Here is a 7,529-nt window from a genome sequence, read left to right on the forward strand (position 1 = left end):
TGGAGCGGGGCGGGCCCAAGGCCGGGTGGGGCGGGCTAGGGGCCGGCCTGGGGCGGCTGGCTCCCCGCCAGCGCTCTGCGACCAGCGGGACTGAAGCCAAGAGCCGGCGCGGCAGTTGCGTGAGAGACCGGTTGCAGGACCCCGTAGCCGGCCGGTGACCCGTGTCCCAAAATAGCGCAGACAAGGCTGTAGTCTTCCAATCGAGAAGGCGTCCGCGCATTAGGTTAACTCTTAATGCTCTTCCCTGATCATTTATTAATAAGGACGAATGAAATAAATCTTGCCTCCTCCCCTTCTCTCGCCACTTTCCCAGGCCCCACTTCCTCCCTGAAAACTCCCCGACTTGATTTCTCATTTTGTATGGCTGATATCTCCTGAAGCATTTTTTGGTTACCTAATGTTTAACATGTTCAAAGTTTCTGTCTGCCCCTTATTCCCACCCAGTAGGTGCAGTAGTATTCCACAAATACACGTAATGCTCAAACGAGCAGGATTAAGCAACCATTTGGGAGGTACAGCCATATACTTAAGCAAAGGAAGAATCCAATTACACAAACCTGTGAAACCTCATCTTCATAAAAGATAAAGGTTAGAGTGAGCTGGACTTCCCAAAAAGGAAAAAGAAACTGGTGAAGAGAATAAACACCAAAATATTTTCTGGTATTCCCATGTGTATTGCAGCACTATACACGATAGCCAAGATATGGAATCAAACTAAGTGTCCCATCAATGCATGAATGGATCAAGAAAATGTAGGGCCGGGCTCGTGGCTCAGCCTGTATTCTCGCGCCTTGGGAGGCCGAGGTGAGTGGACTGCCTGAGTCCGCGGGTTCGAGACCCGCCTGGGCAAGACCTCATCTCTACATTAATCAAAAATGAGCCGCGCCTGTAGTTCCAGCTACTTGGAAGGCTGAGGCGGGAGGATCGCCGGAGCCCAGCAGGTCGAGACTGCGGTGGCCAGGAGCGGCCACTGCACTCCAGTCTGGGCTGGATGATGGAGTGAGACTCCGACTCAAAAAGAAAAGAAAATGTGGTATACTATATACAATGGAATTTTTCTTTTTTTGAGTTGGAGTCACTCTGTGACCCAGGCTAGAGCATAGTGGCATGTTCATGGTGACCACAGCCTCGACCTGCTGGGCTTAGGCGATCCTTCTGCCATAGTCTTCCAAGTAACTGGAACTACAGACGCACGCCACCACACCTGGCTAGTTTTTTGTGATTTATTGTAAAGACAAGGTCTCACCAAGTTGCCCAGGTTGGTCTCGAACCCTGAGCTCAGGCAATCCTCTCACCTCCATCTCCCAAAGTACTAGGATTACAGGCATGGGCCACTGCGCCCAGTCTACAATGGAATTTTAATCAGCCATTAAAAAGAATGTAATTATGTCCTTTGCAGTAATATGAATGGAACTAAAAGATACTATGTTAAGTAAAATAAGCCAGGCACAGAAAGACAAATATTATATGTTCTTGCTCATATGTTGACGTAAAAGAATTGATCTCACAGAGGCAGTGAATAGCCTCTGGTGATTACCAGAGACCAGGAAGTGTAGTAGGGAGAGGAGACAAAGACGGCTTGATTGATGGTACAAAAACACAGTTATAAAGAAGGAATAAGTTCTGGTGTTCTATAGCAAAGTTGAGCAACTATAGTTAACAATAATGGATTGTATATTTCAAAGTAGCTAGAAGATTTGGAGTGTTTCTTCTTTTTTTTTTTTTGAGTTGGAGTCTCACTCCATCGCCCAGGCTGTAGTGCAGTGGCACACTCACAGTCACCCCAGCATTTACCTGGTGGTCTCAGGCGATCCTTCCGCCTCAGCCTTCCAGGTAGCCGGAAACACAGGCATGCGCAACCACACCGGGCTAATTTTTTGATTTACTGTCGAGACGAGGTCTCACTATGTTGGTCAGGCTGTTCTCGAACCCGCGGGTTCAGGCAATTCTCTCGCCTCAGCCTCCCAAAGTGCTACAATTACAGACTTGAGCCACTATGCCCAGCTGGAGTGTTTCTAACACCAAGAAATAAATGTTTGAGGTGATGGATATCCCAGTTACACATTATACATTGTATGCTTGCAGCAAAAGATCACATGTACTCCATAAATAAGTACAACTATTATGTACTCATAATACATTTTTAAAAAATCGACTGTAATCCCACACTTTGAGAGGCTGAGACAAGAGAATTGCCTGAGCCCATGGGTTCAAGGCCAGCCTGGGCAACATGGTGAGACCTCATCTCTACAATAAATTTTTAAAAATTGTCTGGATGTGGTGACGCACACCTATAGTTCCAGCTACGTGGATGGCTGAGGCAGAAGGATCGCCTGAGTCAAGCAGGTCGAGGCTGCAGTGGCTGTGAGTGTGCCACTGCACTCCAGCCTGGGCAATGGAGTGAGACTCCAAATAAAATAAAATAAAAATCAGGCCGGGCAGGGTGGCTCAAGCCTGTAATCCAAGCACTTGGGGAGGCCAAGGCAAGAGGACAGCCTGAGCCCAGGGGTTCGAGACCAGCCTGGGCAATTTGACAAGACCTCATCTCTACAATAAATTTAAAAATTTAGCTGGGCATGGTGGCACACGCCTCTAGTTCCAGCTTGCTTGGAAGGCTGAAGCAGAAGTATCACCTGAGCCCCACAGGTCAAGGCTGTGGTGGCCATGTGCGTGCCACTGCACTCCAGCCTGGGTGTCAGAGTGAGACTCTGAATCCAAAAAAAAAAAAAAAAAATTGAGACCAGCCTGGGCAACACAGAGAGATCCTGTCTCTACAAAAGACAAAGAAAATTAGCTGCTTGTGGTGGCATACACCTATAGTCCCAGTTACTCTGGAGGCTGAGGCAGGAGGATGGCTTGAGTCCATTTGTTTGAGGCTGCAGTGAGCTATGATCGCATCACTGCTGTCCAGCGTGGGTGACAGCATGAAATCCTGTGTCTAAAAATAAATAAATAAAAATAGGCCAGCACAATGGCTCAGCCTGTAATCCTAGCAATTTGGGAGGCTGAAGCGAGAGGATTGCCTGAGCCTGGGGGTTCAAGACCAGCCTGGGCAGCTTGGTGAGACCTTGTCTCTACAATAAATCACAAAAACTAGTCAGGTGTGATGGTGTGGATCTGTAGTTCCAGCTACTTGGAAGGCTCAGGCGGAAGGATCTCCTAAACCCAGCAGGTCGAGGCTGCAGTGGCCATGAGCGTGCTACTGCACTCTAGCCTGGGCAACAGTGAGACCCCCAACTCAAAAAAATTTTTTAAAAAGCCACATTTTTGGAAAGGAAGAATTTTGTCCAATTCAAGATAAGTGAAGCGATAGCTTGAGGAAAAGTTTCTAAGAAAAATATATATTCAGAGAAAACAGCACACAAGAGCAGAACTGCAAAAACTTCAATTGCCTTGTCTCGACTAATTCTGGAAGAAAGTCTTTATTATGAATGTAATGTAAGTGACAGGCAAATAAACATAAACATAAGTTAATGTTACCCAGGATCTTGATATGGAAAACAAAAGGCACTTTACAGAATGTTTAAATTGAAAAAAGGGGCAGATACAATATACCCTGGAAGTAGTCTCTCAATTATTTTGCCGGTATAGTTCATCTAAAAAACCACCTCTAAGTCTCAAGTCTAAAACAATAGCAGTTGCAAGAACTAGCATCATTTAAATACTTGAATCTCCAACTAGATCTAGAAAGAGTAACTAATCAGGGATAATCTTACAAACATTTGAGCACATACTAGAAAATAGAAATAACATGATCTGGTACTACATTGGCTTTGATCTTGGCATTTATTAAACACAAAATTAAGTGCTTTGCCTGTGTTCTCATTTAAACTTCACAATCTCTCTTAAGATACCTGGTAATTACTCCCATCTTGGAGATTAAGGGACATAATTTGACCAAGGTCACACAGCTAATAAGTAGCAGAGCTAGGAGTCCTAGGAGTCTAATCATTCTTTTAAAACATTTTTCTACTCACTGTAGCAACTGGAAGTTTTAGCTTGAAGGAAACGGACCTTATTCTGAAAAGGTAGGGAGGGTAAAAAGTCTTGTTAAGTTTTTTTGGTTTTTTTTTTTGAGTTGCAGTCTCACTCTGTCATCCAGGCTGGAGTGCAGTAGCATGCTCTTGGCCACCGCAGTCTTGACCTGCAGGGCTCAGCTAATCCTTCTGCCTCAGCCTTCCAAGTAGTTGGAACCATAGGCATGCCCCACCAGACCCAGCTAATTTTTTGATTTATTGTAGAGACGAGGGCTCACCATGTTGCTCAGGCTAATCTCGAACCCCCAAGCTCAGGCAATCCTCTTGCCTCTGCCTCCCAAAGTCTTGGGATTACAGGTGTGTGCCACTGCACCCAGCTTCTTATTTAAGTTTATATCCCCCATACACTATTTCATAGTGTTATTCACATATACCGTTTCAATAAATAGTCATCAGTAGGCCGGACTAGGTGGCTCAGCCTGTAATCCCAGCACTTTGAGAGGCCAAGGAGGGTGGATTGCCTGAGCTCATGGGTTTGAGACTTGCCCGGGCAACTTGGCGAGACCTCATCTCTACAATAAATCAAAAAATGAGCCAGGCATGGTAGTGCACGCCTGTAGTTCCAGGTACTTGGAAGGTTGAGGCAGAAGGATCACCAGAGCCCAGCAGATCAAGGCTGCGGTGACTGGGAGCATGCCACTGCACTCCAGTCTGGGTGACAGAGTGAGACTCCAACTCAAACAAAAAAAAATAGTAATCAGTATTGTCTGAACCAAATACACAACTGTGGATGTAAGATGTCAAACTCTATAAAATATTTTAAGATGGTTTATTCTAGCCAAATGTGAGTGACCAGGCCTGGGACACAGCCCAAAGAAGTCTTGAGAGTATGTGTCCAGGGAGGCTGATTGCAGTTTGGTTTTACATATTTTAGGAAGGCAGAAGTTACAAAAAACATAAATCAACATAAGTGAGATTTTCATTGGTCCAGCCCAGGAAGGCAAGACATTTCCAAGCAGAGGCTTGTGGGTTATAGGTGGATTCAAAAATTTCTTGGCTGGCAATTTGTAGGAATTTTGGAAATCAGTAGAGGAGATGTCTTGTTGAGATAAGGGGACAGAAAATCTCCAAGTCTCTTGATATGTAGCTGAAGCCCTGTACAAGGCAGACTTCAGAGAGAAGAGATAAGTGTCTTATAAGGTGCCCAGAGTCTGGAAGTTCCCAAGAGCCAGCTTTGCAGGGTCATCAATACTTGGATTTCCTTCTTTATCTGTTGTGTGATGCTCTGCCAGAGTCGGTTGGAAAAGGAACTTCAGTATATGGGGTAATAAAGTCATAAAACCCTGTCTAGTCTGATGAGCTTTTATCAGGCGTGCCTCTCCAATCCTCTTACTTAGGAATCGGATAAGAGAAAAAAGATGAGTTTAGTCCTACTCACAACCATTGTATTTCTAGAAAAAAAAGGGGTGGAAGGAGGGAAGAAACCAGGCACTGAAACACAAGATATCTGGTCCACCTTATCACTTGTACATGATAAACGCACTGACTGTATATTTGCTCCCTAATGTCACATCAAGTTTTACACTACAACCTTAATAGCTGCTAGCCTAGGGTGTCACCTTTCCTTCTGTACTCAGCCACACTGGTTAAGATTACATCTTCTTTTCTTTCACTCTTGTTGCTGCAATAGCAGCGAATTGTTGAGAAAGGACAAGGCTTTCTTAGATGAGGGACTGTCCTCAGACCCCAAGGTCCTGCCTCAATCATTCACCAAATATTTACTCTGGGTCAGGAACTGGGTTAGACATCATTTGGAAACGCAGGTGCTCTCCTCTCCACCGCCCCAGCCTCACCCCATAGACCTCTGCAAGCCAAAGAAGGAAATGCAGGCTCTAACAAGACAGAGTGATTCATGGTGCCTTGTGACTCGAACACTGATAGGTAAAGGTAGATCCCTTTTCATAGGATTCTCAAATCTAATTCTAAAAAGGGGTGTATAGAAGCTTTTGGTTTTCTCCAAATAGTGGGAAGAAATCTAAGCACATGCTCAGGCTAGGAAATTTTGCCTTGAGGAGTTCAGGGAGGTTCACTGGGGATAAGAGAACTTGTTTTCATTCCTTGAACATACTCACAGACATACCACATCAAAGAGCTTGTGCTTCAGAGCCAACAGCGCAGCAGTCAAGATATGGAATCAACCTAAGTGAGGATTTGAGGGACAAAGCACCACCACTGCTGCCTTGCCGGCAATCAAATTCAAGAATTGTGGAGGTAGAATTACCTGGTCTAACGGGGTTCCTATTTAGATCCCCAAGCAGCTTAAATTATGTATAAAAGAGATGTGTTTTGCTGGGTGTGGTGGCTCACGCCTGTAATCCCAACACTTTAGGAGGCAGAGGCCAGAGGATTGCCTGAATCCAGGGGTTTGAGAGCAGCCTGGGAATTTTGGTGAGACCTCTTCTCTACAATAAAAAATTAGCCAGGCATGGTGGTACACACCTGTGGTTCCAGCAACTTGGAAGGCTGAGGCGGAAGGATTGCCTAAGCCCAGTAGGTTGAGGCTGCAGTGGCCATGAGCGTGCCACCCACTGCACTTCAGCTGGGTGACAGAGAGAGACTCCTGCTCCAAAAAAAGAGAAGGCTGGGCGCAGTGGCTCATGCCTATAATCAATCCCAGTACTTTGGGAGGCCGAGGTAAGAGGATTGCCTGAGCCCATGGATTCGAGACCAGTCTGGGCAACTTGGCAAGATCTCATCTCTACAATAAATCAAGAAAAATTAGCCGGACGTGAGGGCGCATGCTTGCAGTTTCAGCTACTTGGAAGGCTGAGGCAAAAGGATCATCTGAGCCTAACAGGTCGGGACTGAGGTAGCTGAGCATGCCACTGCATTCCAGCCTGGGTGACAGAGTGTCATTCCAACTCATAAAAAAAAAAAGAAAGAGAGTGTGCTTTTGTTATATTAAGCAGATATCTGGTATATTATTGAAAATAAAAATAAAATATTTTGGAAAAAATTAATTTTAATCAAGTTATTGAAATACGTCAAATTTTATTTTATTTTTATTTATTTATTTAGAGATGAGATCTTGCTATGTTGCCCAGGCTGCTCTTGAACTCCTGGACACAATCGATTCTCCTGCTTCAGCTTCCCAAAGTGCTGGGATTACAGGCCTGAGCTGAGGTAAACATTTAAATGAATTAGAGATATGGAAAGTCATCTTAGAGTGAAAAACACAGACAATGCTTGGATGGGTATTGTCAGTGGAAGTGAAAACTCCAGCTCAGTTTCCAGTGTCAGTAACAAAGCAATCCTGAAGGTGGCTCCCCAGGCAAACACCCTTCACTGCTGCAGCTCTGGTGAGCCATTTTTCCCATTCTGTATTAATCCCACCCTATCTTACCTGATTCATCATTCCCCCCATCATTGCTTCCATTCCCTACACGTGTCTGCCTAGAGGAGGAAGTACATGCTGGTCATGCAGTGCACGTTTCACTGACATCTGTAACTGGCGTCCCTCCATCTTCATATGTTGGTCTTTTTTTTTTTTTT

Source organism: Carlito syrichta, unplaced genomic scaffold (genome assembly GCF_000164805.1).
Source record: "Carlito syrichta isolate Samal-C Ts95f unplaced genomic scaffold, Tarsius_syrichta-2.0.1 Scaffold312159, whole genome shotgun sequence".
Lineage (NCBI taxonomy): Eukaryota > Metazoa > Chordata > Mammalia > Primates > Tarsiidae > Carlito > Carlito syrichta.